This window comes from Aethalodelphis obliquidens, unplaced genomic scaffold, assembly GCF_003676395.1.
Source record: "Aethalodelphis obliquidens isolate GAN/ISIS:26980383/991018 unplaced genomic scaffold, ASM367639v1 scaffold37, whole genome shotgun sequence".
Taxonomy (NCBI): Eukaryota; Metazoa; Chordata; class Mammalia; order Artiodactyla; family Delphinidae; genus Aethalodelphis; species Aethalodelphis obliquidens.
Window position 1 is genome coordinate 13,407,346 of NW_020837981.1, and position 15,139 is coordinate 13,422,484.

Below are 15,139 nucleotides of genomic sequence, written 5' to 3' on the forward strand. Positions count from 1 at the left end.
CTTAAGGAGCCCTGGTAAAGATCATTCCTACTCTCAATAAAGCTGTCCCTTCCCAAACCTACAGAGGCAGCAGGCTGAGTGAGGACGGAGGCAGGGGCTCCCAACGCACACTTGACCCTGCGTCTACTCTGTACCAGCCACTGTGTACGCGCTGCACGTGGTAGCAGCTCACATGGAATCTTCACTACTCTTACCCCCGTTTTACAGATGGGAGAACTGGGGTCTTGAGAGGTGAAATAACTACCCAGGGTCACACCGTTGGTTAAGAGGTAGAACTGAGTTTGGGATCCAGGCTACCAGACTCCAAAGACCCCTGACCACTGAGCAATGTTCCCCCTCCACATGCTCTCATTTAAATTTTATGACAATGGACGTTATGGGGTGGATTGCTATTAATTCCATTTCGAGGTTGAAGATGCGTCTCAGATAAGCTAACTTGTCCCAGGACACATAGCTAAGGAGTGGGGAAGGTGGCATTTGAACCTAGTCTGTTGCCAGAGCCTGTCCACATAAGCACGAGTCTAGGTGACCAAGAGACAGAGGGTCCTCGGGGGATGTGTTCACAAAGCTCCATGGCTCTCACAGCCCCAAAGTTCAGGTCCTGGCTACTTGGCCTCTGCCACTCCATACCCGCCCTGGGCTCTGAGCTGTGCTCCACCCCCCGGCAAGCCCATTTGCCCCTACATTCCTGCTTCCTCCAGGAAGCCTTCCTCTATGCCAGCCATGGAGACCCCTCTTCCTCTGAGCTACAGAAAACGTGAGCTCGCTCCTTAACCGCAATTTTGAGAGCTCCTTGGGGCAGGTTCTGGGTCCCCTTAGGCTAGGCACAGAGAAGGGAATTAGAAATAATGGGGGCTTCAATGTTCTCAGGAGGAGAAATCCAGGAGCAGATCCCTCTACAGCCTCTTGAAATCTCCAGGGACCCCTGAGCCTAAGCCTCCCATCCATCCCCCCGTACTTCCTTTGTACAGAGGAGAAACCAAGGCACAGCTAGTGGTGGGAATGGGGAGGAAGCACGAGTGGCTGGTGGGTTTAAATGGGGGCTCAGGCAGAGGGAGCCCAGCAGACATGGGAGAGGAGGCCGCTGTCCATCCGGGTGGGGTGGGAGAGCCCTGGCCCCAGCTCCGAGGAGCTCCGAGAAACACTTTACGACTTTCTAAGTGGGCGCTCTGCTGACAGCTTAACGGCCAGCTCCTCCCAGCCCCGGCTTCGGCTTCATATTTACGAGCTGAAGGCTCTGAGGGGGAGGCTGAGGAATCCAGCCCACACCACCCCATCCTCAGCCCTCTGGCTCCGGGGCCAGGAAGCCATAAAAAATGATCTTGCATCGCTTCCCTTCCCCCAAATGGTTTCAGGGGTGTGGGGGAGGGGACGGTGAGCAGAGGTTGGGGGGCAGGGAAGGTGTAGGGCCTTTTCCAAAGCCTGCACAAGCAAATACTCATGGAGAGAGAGGGCTGGCCCCTCAGCCTCCTGACACCCCATGGCCCAGGCTCCTGCAGCAGCTTTGCCAGTCCTGGGGTCCCCAGCCTGTGCTGCTAACAGCTGGCCATATTTGTATTTATGGAGCGCCGACTCCAAGCCAGGGTATCACTTCCTACATCTCATTTAATCTTCACAACAACCCTGGGAGGTCTGACAAGGTTTGGAGAGGTGGTATCTGTGGGCTTGGGTCTCTGCTGTCACCTCCCGCCCCCACTGAGGGAAGGCTGTGTGTCCTCATTCACACAGGCTGCCCTCCCCCCCACCCCCCAATGTACAGCTGAAGAATGTAAGGCCCAGAGAGGGAAAGAAACTTGCCCAAGATCACACAGTATGTTGGTGGTAAGGCATGGACTCCCAACTCCCAGTAAGTGGAGCCCATGATGCAAACTCCTGACCCCTGGAAGACGGAAGAGCATCTGACCTGCCAGGGGGGTGAGGTGGGCATGATCCCTTCTCACTCTGAACGGGTCTCCTTGTCTGTACGCTGCCTGAATGTGACCAGATGCACTCCAGGGGGAGCCCGGGCCTGTTAAGGCTGGGCTTCTCTGATGGTGCCTAGTCCTAGGCCCAGGGCACGGGGATGCCCCTCCTTTTCAGGCTGAGGCCAGGAGGCCATGCGAGCCCTGGCCGTTCTCTGAGACCAGTCCCCAAGAGCTGGAGGCTGGGAGCCCTCCAGCACCCTCCCTCCCCTGTCCCTAAGTGTCCTCAGTCCCTGTCTGGCCTGGGAAGGGCCAGCATCTCCCACAGGATGTGGCCGTCTGGCTGGCGGCAGCCTCCACCACATCCCCTCTGGGCATTGTCCAGGCCCAGTGCTGAGGAACGCTGACCACGGAATTGACCCCACCCTCTGTCCCCATCCCAGCCCCCAGCCCACATACCTCTTCTTCCCACTGAAGTGGGTCAGTCCACCCAGGGAAACCAGTCCTCAGCTCTTTGCTGAGCTGGGGGCTCAGGCTGCAGTGGGGGCTTAGTAAATGGCCGTCAAGACCCCAGGTGGGTGGCTGCATGCCTCCTGGTCCCCTTCCCCCACGCCTTTCTCTGTGCTCTGAGCCCCCTCCCAGGTGGCCCCCCCTACTGAGGGGTTGTCTGCAGATAATCAGGGAACAGATTCGGAAAGTAGGAGGAAAAAAAGCACTCAGGCGCCAGACAGGATCCTTATCTTCTGGGGCGGAATGTCAGAGGCAGCAGCAGCAGGGCAGGAGTCCTGCAGCAGAGGAGGCCCTGCAGCTGCAGCCGGGGAGGGGGAGGGCGGACCCGCCCTGGGCACTGGGGAGGGAGGGGGCCGGCATGGTCTGCTCTGGGCCAGCAGAGGCTGAGAACCAAAGGGAATCTGGCCTTGCCCAGGAGGGGGTCTAGACACCAAATCTTCCCCTCTCCAGCCCAGCTCTCAGGCCCTACTTGTTCAGACTGGCCCTGGAACCTCCCCAAGAGAACCAGGGAGGTGGGTTGAGGTGAGTCCCCGGACCCTGCGGCCCAAAACTGGCTGGGCCACAAGACTCCGGCCAAGTTCCTGACTGGCCATGCCTCAGCGCTCTCACATGTCGAATGGGGAATAAAACCCCCGCTGCCTCTTGCACTGCACTACTGGGATCCTCCACAGAGACGTCTGTGGAAACCAGCAAGGGCCGTGCAAAGGGGGGCTGTGCTCTGCCTGGTGCTCCCCACCCAGGAGGCTTCCCTGCCGGTGCTCACACAGCGTGGGAGCCCAAAAGAAGTCTGCGGGGGGCTCTGCTTCTTGGCATTGGCTCCCCACATGCAGTGGTCCCTCTCGCGAAGCAGAAAGCAGGTTTTCTGACGGCGCAATGTTTTCCCAGGGCGGTCCATAAACCAAAACCAGGACCAAGGAGCCACGACCCCCTGGCCTGGACATCCTCCTCTGGGCTGGGCTAAACCCCAAGGATGAGGCGCCATCTTTGTGAGGCCCTAACGAAGGCCCCTGGAGAAGGGCAATGTCAGTGGGGGTTAAGGGCACAGGCCCTAGATGTGGGTTCAAATCCAGGCTCTGTCACTTGTCTGGCTATGTGACCCTGGGCAGGTGTCCTCACCCCCCAATCCCCACCCCAGGGCCTCGGTTTCGTCCTCTGTAAAATGAGGGAGATGTCTCTTTCACGCTAACATTCTGTGACTTTACACTTGACCCAGCAGCTGGGGGCCAGGAAACACGTACTCATACACATATCAGAGAAACATCAAACTGAGTGTGAGCCATGTATCTGGGAACACCCTGGGGCCACCTATGTGCACCCTGGTCCTAATTTCCTGGTGGCCTCAGCCAGGAGCAGTGAGTGGGGCAGCTTCCTGTGGATTTCGGCTAGTTCATCTCCCAGGGTAGAAGCCAAAAATGCCAGGGAGTGTCCACAAAGAAAGGCTTCTGGCAGGCACTGGGCATTAAAGGCATGCTCCCCTGTGCCCCACCCGTCCCCAGCCCCGTGAGGGCCTGGCTGGCTTGTCCCCCAGCTGTCATCGGCAGGGCCTGGTTCTCATTAGCTGCTGTGGCAGCTGGGGGCGGGGGGATGTGGGTTTGGGGGCAGTCTGTGAATTAAAGCCAGTCTGGGACAGCACCCGCCTTTGGAGCTGGAGTGAATGATGGACAGGGGATGGGGAGGGGGATGGGAGGAGGAAGCACAGAGGCGTGGCCAGTGGCGGGGCGAAGGTAAGAGCTGGCTGGAGCCCCAGCGTTTTCCGGGCTGTTATTCTGGGCAACTTTTTATTTATTCAGAGGCTGGGGATGCGGCTTAGCATCTGTCAGCTCAATATTTATTACAAGCACATTGGCCTTGTACCACGGACCCCATGCCGGGGCCACCGCAGGACCCTCTCCCCACATCTCCTCCCTGCCAGGGCACTTGAACACCTGCAGAGAAGAGCTGCAGGGCAGCACCGTCCCAAAAGACTATCTAATCCAATTCTTTTGGTTTACCTTTCGGGAAACTGAGGCCCAGAGGGAGAAGCAGCCTTGCTCAAGGTCACAGGGCACTCTGGTACCTCATCCCTGATCTCTCGGCTTTCAGGCCCCCAGAACAAACACTGCTGCAGTAAAAATACCACAGACCACATGGCGAGATGGGACAGCGCCTTGCCCTCCAGTCCCCCACCAGGTGCAGGTAGAGCAGAGAGGAATCCTGGCACAAGGCCAGCTTTGCCACAGGAGTCTTTTACGAGGTACTCAATCCCCCCCACCCCCGGCCTCAGTTTCTTCCTCTGTACAAGCAAGGTGATCACACCCACCTCACAGAGTGGCTGGGAGGATTGCATGGAAAAAAAACCTGGGAATGGTAAAGCGCTGTACAACTGCAATTCGTTTATCGATTTAGATGCTGCACAGGCTGGGCTGGGAAGAAGTGAGGCAGGATGGCCATGGGGGAGGAGAGGTGTGTGTCCCTGGCCACTAAATCCTTTCCTAATCCCAGCCTCCAAGGCAAGGCGGGAGGCAGCTGACACGTCAACAGCCACAGCACCCGCTTAACCAACTGAAGATGCATAAATGACCCGGAACAGCACTGCGGGCACCAGTTGGCAGAGCTGGCGTGGACATCACATTCCCTCCCCACCCCCCAGCTCCCAGCCTTCTAGCAGCTGTGAGGTCAGCTTGCAGAGTGGTAGCACCTCCCCCCAGCCACCATGCAGAGCTCAGAGGAGCATGGCACTGCCAGGGCCAGGGCAGGCGCCAGCTCGGATTCCCCAGGTTCCTCCTTCCTCCTGCACCCCCTCTGCCGTCGCTTCTCCTCCAGCCCCCTGATCGCATCCCAGAGTATTTCCCCCACCAACACAAGACTGCGGCTTCTCATATAACACATAAGCTGTGGTGTGAACTTCTGGTAAATGAAGATCTTATTTAAAACTGTGTACTATCAGGGGAGAGGAAGAGACAGGTTCCAACACAGCTCAGCCGTCTTGCCGGGAAAAGGAGGTTGGAGAGAGCAGAGAGCCACCAGTCGCTCCTGGGAAGTCACTGGAGAGGGGCTATGGGGCCCTGGGATACGCTCCCAACTCACCTACGAGGGTCAAGCAGGGTGTCACTTTCTTTATCTGTGCAGAAGGGTAGGGCAAGGAGCTGACCCCCGTTGGAGGTTTGGAAGAAACAGTGGTTTAACTTTGCAGGGCTTTGCAAGAATGGCAGACCTTTGGACCAGAGAGGCCTTGGCGATGATTGGACCCTGGGGCCTCTCCATTAGCAGCACGACGGAAGCACTTGAGCCACTTTGAAAGCTCCCAATGGCCAGGCCAGACCCTAAGCCCAGTGAAGTTAGAGTCTCTGGGCGGGAACCGGGCAGAGGTGGTCCCACGGATCAGCCAAGGCTAGGAACCAGCAAGCCCTGTTCTTTTTAACAGGAGGTGTGCCTCTGAGTCACCTGGGGCGCTCCGTCAAGATTCATATGCGCAGACTCCTAAACCAGAGCCGCGAGGGGCGAAGACCAGGCACGTGAATTTAGAAAAAAACCAAAAAACCAAAAACAAACTCTAGGAGGTTCTTAAGTACAAGCCTGGTTATCTGTTCACGGAGCACCTGGACATCGAGGGCCCAGTCTGTGCTGGGCACTGTCCCGGACCTGGGGGTACAGTACTGAGTGACGTGGCCCCGTCCTCGTGGAGTGGACATGCTAGAGGGGTGACCGACGATAAGCCAGCAAGCATGTAAGTCCATACACAAATCATAATTCCCGACGGTAATAAGCTAAACGAGGCAGGGGGATCGGGGAGGGGCTCTCCGAGCAAGGGTCCTCCAAGCTGGGACCCAGATACAGGAAGGAGCAGGCCACGCCAAGGCCCATGGTGAGAGCACTCCGTGCAGAGGCATGTTTACTGACGTGGAAGCTGCAGCCTCCTGTCAGCTGCAGACCCACACTCTCATCAAAACCCCTGTTTACAGGTCCTGGCTACACAGGAAATGCTGAGGAGAGGCCAGGGGTGTCACAATTGCCCTCTTTGGCTCTCAGGAAATTCAACAGGTGGCTGGAATAAAGGGATTTTAGAAAATGTGCATCTGTCAGGGACCTCAGAGTTCCCTGGTCCAGCTTCCTCAGTTAACACATGGGGAAACTGAGGCTCAGCAAGAGGCAGTGATTTACTTTGGTGTGGCATCTCCGTTCTGAAAGGGTTCAACGGGACCACGACTCCACCATGTGTCACTGTCAGGCCCAATGTCCACCCTTCCCCCAAAGTCCCTGCTGCTCTTTCTCTCTGTACCAACAACCTGTGTGTTCCAGGTACAAGGCCACGATACACCCAGGGGGCTTGGGTGGTGGGAAAGTGGGGCCTCCCCCCATTGTCTCTCTGAGGGTGGGGAGGTCCTTCCTCCTACACTGGGAAGCCCATCAAAGGTCAGAGAAAATGGTGCGCGATAAGGCCATGGAATTTGGAACTTAGTGGGAGCTGGAATTTCCCCATGTGGAAGGCTGGTCCCCGCTGCCCACCCCTGGTGAGCATACAAGGGAAGGGTACGGCATATTCCGGGGAGGGGGCGGGTGGCCCAGGCACTCAGGGTCAGAGGACGGACGTCGAGGGGAGGGCAGGGTGGGCAGAGAAGGTGGCTGCCTGTCTCTGGAACATCCCTGCCCAGGAGAGGCAAGCTGGGTCACCAGGCCACTCTGCGGACAGACCACTGAACGAGGCCACTGCTTGTTCCTGCTCAGCCCTTATTTCCACCGTGAATGTGGTGTGGACAGGAGGGCGAGGCCAGGGGCTGCGTCAGCACCTTCCCTAGCAGGGCCACAGAGCGAGGAGAGCTCCTGTTCCCTGTACAGCTGTACCCGCTGCCCTCTCGGACCAACCACAGCTACAGCCCCGATAGCTCCTCTCAATCTCCCTCTGAGTTTCCTGGGTAAAACCTGTAGGTAAGACAGGTTGCCCTGGAAGGACGATCTTCTTAATCTTTCTCAGCCACGTTAAGAGTGGAGAGGGGCCGGTAAGTGGGGAAAATCCGGCAGCGACAAAGCAAGTCCAGAGATGATGTGGGTAAGTCAACCCCCTCCCTCTGCCCCTGTCCCCCCAGCTGTAAGCAGGGGCCGGGGTGGTGGTGGTGCAAGCACTCACCCGGACGATGTCCTGTGGTTGCTAAGAAGCTCAGCTTCACGTGTGAAGGTGCTTTTTGCGTGAAGTACTCCACACCTGCGAGCGATGGGCGCCAGCTGGACGCGTGGTGGGTGGGGGAGCCAAAGACAGCACGCGGCTGATTCTCACGACCAGCTCTTGCTCAAGCAAAGAGGACGCTGGGCCCTCATGTGCCCCTTTATAAGGTCTGCCAGGCTTCTGAGGCAGAGGGAGGGGGTTGCCCACATCATCTCTGGACTTGCTTTGTCGCTACCTGCCTTCTAAGGACTGCACCCTCCCTGGCAAGCACTACAATTCCCTGGAAGGAGCCTTGGAGAGGAAGTCCAGGGCAGTGTGATGGAGGTGCCCAAGCACCTGGGAACTTCTGTACAACCAGCTCTTGTCATCAGTGATCAGGGCCCCTGGGGGCTTGGGCGATCGGTCTGGTCCAGTGGGCTGTGATGGGGAGGTGGAGAGGTTGGTCTACTTCAGGCTCCCGGTGGCCTCTCTCCCTCAAGAGTCCAGACCCTCAGCTGGCCCTGCCCTTCCTTCTGCAAGCTGCAAGGACCCAGGGTGGGGCAGAGGAGGATGCCGTCAAGGGTGTAATAAACGACTTACTGACTGGCAAGCAGAGTTCTCAGGGCTCAGAGCTTGACCTTCCGGCAATTATGCCCTCCACCGCCTGCCCAAGGCCCCTCCTGCTCTGTGGAGACTCAGGTCTGGCTCGGCCCCTTCCCCCCAGACCACTGGACCTGCAGGGGCCCCCCTGCAGCTGCTAATGCTCCTCCCCAGGTGCCCACATGAACACACACCCTCTTGGACCAATCCTTAAAATGGCACAGGCCGTGGAGAGAGGGGTCGGCTGGTCATGCTGGCTGGGACCAGCCTGTGGGAAGAGCCCAGTTCTGCCCAACGATCCACAGTGCTTTATTGAGGCCAGAATCACATCAGTGGGGGATTCTGTACTTTACAAAGCAGCCCCGAGTTCTGTTCACTCACCACCCAATCACTCTACCAGTTATCACCAAGCAGCTAGCGCTCACGGGGACACCCAGGGAGGCACACAGGGGATAAGCCCTGATTCCGGCCCTGAAGAGTGGATGCAGAGTGGGCTCCTGGAAAGAGCACTGAATTTGGAATCCAGAGGCTAGGGTCAGACCTAGACTAGACTCTGACCCAAAAGCTGGGAGGCTGGCGGGGGGCGGGGGTCACTTCACTTTCCCTGAGCCCCATTTTGCTCCTCTGCTAGGACCTTCCTCCCAGAGTCATTACAAAGCCTAAATGACACAATGTGTTCGAACTGGCCAATGTGGGCACGAGAGAAGGCCCAGAGCGGGAGGGAGGCCAGGGGCTCAGAGGGCCTGAAACACACCTGGCAGGCAGACGGAGCGTATGTGGATGGGAACCTCACAGGTAAAGGAAACAGCAAATAAAGCAACCACCTCAGCATCTTCCACAGTTCTGTATAGAATGGAGTGTGTGTGTGTGTGTTTATATGTGTGTGCACGCATGTGTGTGTTCCAAGGGACTGGAAAAGAGGATCCAAGACCCATCTGAGTCCCAAGGAGCAACGTGCAGAGCCTGTAAGTAAATAATAAATAACATATTCCACATCATGCAACGCCCTTTGCACACATGAACTAATTATGATGTTGGTCCCACCTTTTGTCTGTGTGACCAGTGGTGTAGGATTCATTATCCCCCATTTGACAGAAGAGGAAAGCAAGGCCCAGAGGGCTGTAGGACCACACGAAGCCAGGAGTCACAATTTAAGCCAGGGCAGGGATGGCACTTGGGGTCCTGTCCTCTCCTCTCCATCTTCCTCGGGGGCAGCACAGAGAATCTGTCTCCCCACACAGGGCTCACTGCTTGGATCTATAAGCAGAGTGGGAAGGGGCATCTGATGAGGAAGCAGAATGTATTCAAGAGGGCATGAAAAAAGAATAAGAAGAGAGGTCTGGGTCTGGCCTGGTCTTATATCCATTTCTTTCTTACATGAAAGGTTGCATCCTATAGATACTACTTTGTGGTTTGCTTCTTTTACTTGTCAGTATGTCCTAGGAATCTCTCCATATCAGTTCTTGAAGAGTTCTAGCATCATTTTTTTAGAGCTGCATAGTACTCGAGTGTGTGGTTGTACCATAGTTTATTCAGCTCCTCTACTGGGGTGTTGGTTGTTTCAAATATTTTGCCATTATAAATGACGCTGTAATGAGTCACCACGCACATAAGCATTTTTGTACTGATAAAGGTATATCTTAAGGGTAGATTTCTAGAAGTAGGACTGCTGGGCCAGAAAATAAAGTGTACATACAGTTTTGTTAAGTATTGCCATATCAGTTCTCCAAAGGATTCTACCAATTTGCACCTCCTCCAGCAGTGTCTGGAAGTGCCTGTTTCACATAGCCTCCCCAATGGAATGTGTGGTCACAATTTTTAATTTTTTCCAGTCTTGTACGTAAGAAGTGGTATCTCAGAGTTGTTTTAATTTGCGTCTTTCTAATTATGAGTGAGTTGTAACATTTTTTTCATGTGTTTGAGGGTCACTGTTACATCTTATTTTGTGAATTGTCTGTTCATGTCTTTTTCCCACTTTTTAATCAGATTTTTGGGTCCTCTGTCCCTCAATATTTTAGACTGCATTATGTATTGGGGCTATTAGTCTTTCATCTGTAGCATACGTTACGAACATTTTCTCTTAGTTTGTCAAATATTTTGTCCTTTGACTTTCCTTAGGGTGCTTTACTGTAAATTTTTAAAAAATTTTATGTAATAAAATTTATCAATTTTTAATTTTATCATCCTGGATTTTGAGCCACCGTTAGAATGCCTTTCCCTGTCCCAAAATTAAAGAGAAATACACCTGAGTTTCCATCTAGTACTACCTGTATGGTATGACTGTTTACATTTAGATCCCTAATCCATTTAAAGTTTATTTTTCTGTTTGGTGTGAAATATGGATCAAAGTTTATCATTTTCTAAATGGCTACTCAGTTGTCCCAGCACCTTTTTTTTTTTTTTTGAGTTTTCTAGTGTTATTTATTTTAATATCATGCAGAATACAGAGTGGGCAATACCTTGTTCCCAACGCTTTTGTGACTGGCTAATCAACAAGTTATCACTAAGGGTAGCTGTATTCTAAGAGGCAGGTGAGAGGGACGCAATGTCCAGCACCATTTATTTAAAAGTCTATCTTTATCCCAGTGATCTGGGATACCACCCTTGCATATACCACATTTCCACATGCATTTGGGTCTAATTCTGGGCTTTCTCTTTTCTTTGAGGGGCCTATCTGCCAATTCAGGCACCAGCTCCACATTATTTTAATTATAGAGGCGTTATAGTATGTTTTAATATCTGGTAGGGATAGTTTTACTTCTTCTTTACCCATTTTTGTGCCTCTAATTGATCTATCTTGTTAAATTACATTGGATAATACTTCCAGCACAGTGTTGGATGGTAAAAGAGATGGTGAGCGTCCGTGCTTTATTACTGATCTTAATGGAAGTGCCTTTAGCGTTTCCTCATTAAATAAGATACTGGCTTTAGGACTAGGATGTATATATATATATATAAATATATGTGTGTGTGTGTATTTTATTATACTTAAAAGTATCCCTTAATCCCTATTTCCTTGAATGTTTATATCATGAATAGGTGTTGAATTCTGTCCAAGGTTTTTTCAGCATTTATAGATATGATTTTGTTTCTTTAGATTCATTAATATGGTATATGATATTAATTTGGCACACACTATTAATATTAATAGATTAATTTTGAACCAACCTTTCTTTTCTAGAATAAATAAGGGGACTTCCCTGGTGGTGTAATGGTTAAGAATCTGCCTGCTAATGCAGGGGACAAGGGCTTCAGCCCTGGTCCGGGAAGATCCCACGTGCCGCGGAACAGCTAAGCCTGTGCGCCATAACTACTGAGCCTGTGCTCTAGAGCCCGTGAACTACAACTACTGAGCCCACGTGCCACAACTACTGAAGCCCGCGTGCCTAGAGCCTGTGCTCCGCAGCATGAGAAGCCACCGCAATGAGAAGCCCACACCGCAACGAAGAGTAGCCCCCCCTTGCCGCGACTAGAGAAAGCCCGCGTGCAGCAACAAAGATCCCAATGCAGCCAAAAATAAATTAATTAATTTAAAAAATAGAATAAATAAGATTTAGTCATTATATATTATTTTCTTCAAAAAAAGGGGGGGATGGAATTGGATACCAATGACGACAGCTACGATTTACTGAACAATTTCTCTGTCCTCTGTATGCATCATTGTCTGATTCAATCCTCAAGATACCTATGTGAAGCAGGCTTTATCATCCCCATTTCACAGATGAGGAAACTGAGATTAACAACGGTGAAGTAGCCTGGCCAACATCACACAGCTAGCAAATAAAAGAGACAGGGCTGAGCTTCCCTAGTGGCGCAGTGGTTGGGAGTCCGCCTGCCAATGCAGGCGACGCGGGTTCGTGCCCCGGTCCGGGAAGATCCCACATGCCACGGAGCGGCTGGGCCCGTGAGCCATGGCTGCTGAGCCTGCGCGTCCGGAGCCTGTGCTCTGCAACGGGAGAGGCCACAGCAGTGAGAGGCCCGCGTACCGCAAAAAAAAAAGAGACAGGGCTGGATCTTGGGTCTCAGTGATTCCAAAGGCCTTAGTACTACACAGGCAGCATTATTTAGCTGTTATTTGGATATATTAAAAATGCTTATTATTTGATAAGGTGTTGGAAGGGGAACACCTCTGTAGGAACTGGGGTGAGGGCCTGCCCCTACTTCCCAGAACCCTGAGCTTCCCTCCTCAGCCCAGCCTGCCTGAGGTAGCAGAGGAAGGCTGTGATGGGCTGTGAGGGCTGCCGACCATGTGGCTGCCCCAAGGCCAGGCAGCAAGCAGCCCTCAAGGCCTGCCACGTCCCCTTCCAATCTCAGCCTTGATCGGTCCCAGCATTTATGTCTCAGGCTCCAGACAGTGTGGGAACAACCAGGAGAACGAAGACGGGTCCAGGGAGGTGCTGGGCTGTGAGGGAACAAAGCAGAGGGAAGAAAACCCTAACCTCCACTCCCTGCTGGTCCTGACTGTCCTGTTTTCTAAGAACAGGCAGCCGGCCGAGGGATTATGTAACTTCTGGTGGGCATGGCAGATGGCGTGCTGGCTGGACACCTCAAACCCAGCACTGACACTAACCTTCCCTGACGTGGCACCCCGGCCTCCCCTACTCTGGGGTGTGGAGCAGAGAGGGATGGGAAGCGACCCAAACTCTTGTCATCTACCTCAATAGCCGTGGCCATCTAGGCCACGGGGAGAAGCCAAGGCCCACCCGCCAGCGGGAGGTTCCAGCCAGGGAAGTGGAAACGCAGGCCCTCTCCTGCCTGCCCCACAGCGAACAGCTCTCTGCATAGCCCCTGGGGGAACAGAGCCTGCTGTGTCGGCCTCCTTCCACCTCAGATCAGTGGCCCCTGGGGTTTGGAGAAGTTTCCAAAGCACCTGTCCAGGCATTTTCTCCCTGGGCCCTACCTAGCATTCAGCTTCTTTTATTCCTTTTGCTGATGGGTAAACTGAGGCTCAGAGAGGGTGAGTGATTTGCCTGTCACACAAAGACAGATCTGGCCCTACATTTTCCTGCTGGTGCATCCCACTCTGTACGGACACAGTTGACCTTAGGGCTGCAGATTCCAGACTCCTCGTCCAGTGCTCTTTCCAAATGCTATGACAATGCAGGCTTCCCCTCAGGCGGCTCACCAAGTCACCCTGTGGGCCATCCTGAACTTTATGTCTAATACTCCCTATGTCAAGAGGGGAATATTGGAAAGAAAGGAGGGGTGTAACCAGCGATTTGCAGATTGATTTCCTCCCAGGTAGAAAGAAAAGGGGGCTGACCTTTACTGACCATGCCTCATCTCGTTTTCATCTCCCCAACAACCAATCAGGACCCACATTTCACAGGCGATGCAGGCTAGGGGAATTACAGCTAGTGTCGGAGCCAGGACTTGAACCCAATTTACTGATTCTAGGGCAGACCCTCTTCCACTGGACAGATGAGGACACTGAAGCCCAGAGAGGGAAAGGGACTAGCTCAATGCCACACAGCAGATTAGCTGCTGGCCAGGATTAGAATCCGCGTTTCCCACTCCTCAGCTTAGGACTCTTTCTGTATGTGTGTGTCTGTACAGAGTGGGACGAACCAGCAGGAAAATGTGGGGCCTCACATTTGCAGCAGGGGTTGCTGTGTCCATCAGCTCCGGCTATCTCGGGCTGCCAGGCAGGAGTTCCAGATGAACCTGTGTTAGGGGCTCCTGGCAAGGGCCGGCGGGTGCCCAGCTGTGAGCGTGGCAATGGGCCCAGGACTACTGCTGCCTCGGCTAAGGGCCTGGGGGTGTTTAATCTCCCAGGGATGCTCCCTGAATGTTAACACTGGACGCAGTGCCAAGGGGAGCCTGGCTTAGCCAGACTCTGCAGCCAAAACTGCTCCCCTGTATCAAAACCAGCTCCTGCCAAGACGCTGCTGGCAGTTGCTCTGGAGGGCTGAGGCCTCCAGTCAGACCCTGCCCATGAACCTTCAGATATACTGTCTCAGCCCACACCTGCTCCCAGGCCCCAGGGCCAGTGTCCCTGCAACGGACTTTCTCTTGAGCCACTAGAAGACAAGGTGGAGGGGAATGATCCATGGGCTTGAGACTGCAAATAGGAAACAAACATCTTTTTTTGTTTGTCTGTTTGTGTTTGTTTCTTTGGCCGTGTCGCCTGTGGGATTTTAGTTCCGTAACCAGGGATCGAACCAGAGCCCTCAGCAGTGAGAGCACAGAGTCCTAACCACTGGACCCCCAGGGAATTCCCAGGAAACAAACATCTTTAAAGGGCCTGGACCAGCCAGCTATGGCTTGTGAAGGCCACCATGCAGGTGAGTACAAAGTTTACCAGCCCAGCAAATGTCTGCCAGTCTGCTTTCTCCACACAAAGGGGCAGAGGGCGCTTGACGGCAGTCCTCGATTAATTCTTCGTGGTTCCACTGGATTTAGTGAGTAAATTCTTTGCTACCTAGGGGCTCTGACCACTGAAGACTTGGCTCTGACATCCATGGTACCCTGTGCATAGTAAGTGATCAAAGATGGAAAGCAGGAGAGAATGAAGGGAGAGAGGCAGGCAGAGCGGGGGAGGGGTGGGGCTGTAAGCAAAGCAACGAGAATCTTCTAATTCTTGGGTTGCGCATCTACAGTAGCAAGTCCAAAGCGCGGCAGGGAGTGAGTCACAGCAAGCTCCTGGGTGAGGAAGGCTTGCGGGGATCCTCATTCATCTGTTCTACAAGTGTTCATCACGCACTCTTTGTGTTCCAGGAACTGTGCTGGGTGCCAGGGACATGCGAGTGAGCAAAATCAGACCAAGCAGACCCAGGCTCCCTAGGCACCTAGTGTCACAGCTGCTCTCCTGTCACCCAGTTGTTTCAACCCCATCCTGTCTCCACCCGCTGACCCTGCCTCCTTGTCCCCAGGGCCCTGGCTTGGGTGACAGGAAACAGAAGGGTGGGAACCTGCCCCATAAGACATACCCCACCCCACCCCAGGTCACCCCTCTGTCTCTGAGTCTCTGTCCTGCTTTTTCACAGAATGACCAAAGGTGGGATGGAGG

At 53.8% G+C, this 15,139-nt stretch overlaps 1 protein-coding gene across 2 annotated transcripts in view; it reads right to left on the bottom strand.

The window, feature by feature from the left end:
* The window catches only part of UNC5B (unc-5 netrin receptor B), an 87,891-nt gene that overhangs the window by 62,285 nt on the left and 10,467 nt on the right, over positions 1-15,139 (bottom strand). The window lies entirely within an intron of this gene.